The sequence below is a fragment of the Mobula birostris genome, chromosome 13 (genome assembly GCF_030028105.1).
Source record: "Mobula birostris isolate sMobBir1 chromosome 13, sMobBir1.hap1, whole genome shotgun sequence".
In the NCBI taxonomy this organism is placed as follows: domain Eukaryota; kingdom Metazoa; phylum Chordata; class Chondrichthyes; order Myliobatiformes; family Myliobatidae; genus Mobula; species Mobula birostris.
The window spans coordinates 79,642,084-79,643,051 of record NC_092382.1 but is presented as its reverse complement, the minus strand read 5'-3'; the positions used below and the strand labels follow the sequence as shown (position 1 = coordinate 79,643,051).

The following is a 968-nucleotide window of genomic DNA, read 5'->3' as shown; positions in this document are numbered from 1 at the left end:
CGACCGTGGCAGGACTCGAACCTGCAATCTTCTGATAACTTCCACCTTGTCAAGCACCGAAGTCAGACGCCTTATCCATTAGGCCACACGGCCGTATTTTGTGAGAAGGGGAACATGCTGAATGCTGCAAGGAGTTTCCACCTGTTAAGTGGCTTCCTGACCGAGCTAAAGGTACACGCAAGCAGTGATTTCATCCCAGGTGAACATTCGACCTGTTGTCAATATCTCTCCATGCATTCCTGCTTTGAGCTGTACAATATTTAGTTTCTGTCACACAGAAAGGAATTCTCAAAGGCACATGCCACGGTCTTTTGCAGCGGCGTTATATTCTGCGATTGGAATCAGTGAAATGGTCCACCACATTCAAAACATTATTGATAGAGTCAACTCGATTTCTTTTCAGGTTTTCAGCCGTTGGTTTGGTATTCCCGAACCGAGTAGCCATGTGTATGTGTCGGGTAAGCGTTAGGGTGTTCGGATCTTCGGCTGCGCACAGCCGGGCGTGCCGTCAGCGCGTCATAATATGGTAACTATCGGATTATTACATTTGCCCAAAACACGGAAATCGTCATTCTCAAACCAGATGGCAAATTCCTATAATATTTGTTTACTTGAAATCAAGCAATATGATAACTAAGCTAATCAAATTTTATTTAATTCGACATAAATTTATCTCATTTTACAACTCCAAACATTCACAGTTTCTCCGAGTTACAGAGCACGGATTCGATAGGTATGCCACAGCACGTCCATGGGGTCCAAAGTGCATGAAATACCTATTTCCATGTTTCCTGTGGTTGGCACATATCTCTCTAAACTGTCCTTATCCAACTCCATGAATTCTGGTAAGCACGGCGAGCAAAGTAATTCGGCCTAGAATCTGAACACACATGGGTGGGCCTAAAGCAGAAGTTTTAAATGCTGTGAAGAAAATCAGAACTTCGGAGCACAAGAGAGAGAAGAGCAGA

General features: G+C 44.0%; 1 non-coding gene across 1 annotated transcript; it reads right to left on the bottom strand.

Annotated features, from left to right (window-relative positions):
• trnar-ucg (transfer RNA arginine (anticodon UCG)) lies at positions 1-93 on the bottom strand. The gene is made up of 2 exons: positions 57-93; positions 1-36 (listed from the first exon to the last, which is right to left on the bottom strand). It is a non-coding gene; the product is annotated as a tRNA-Arg (tRNA).
• Positions 94-968: the final 875 nt, after the last annotated feature.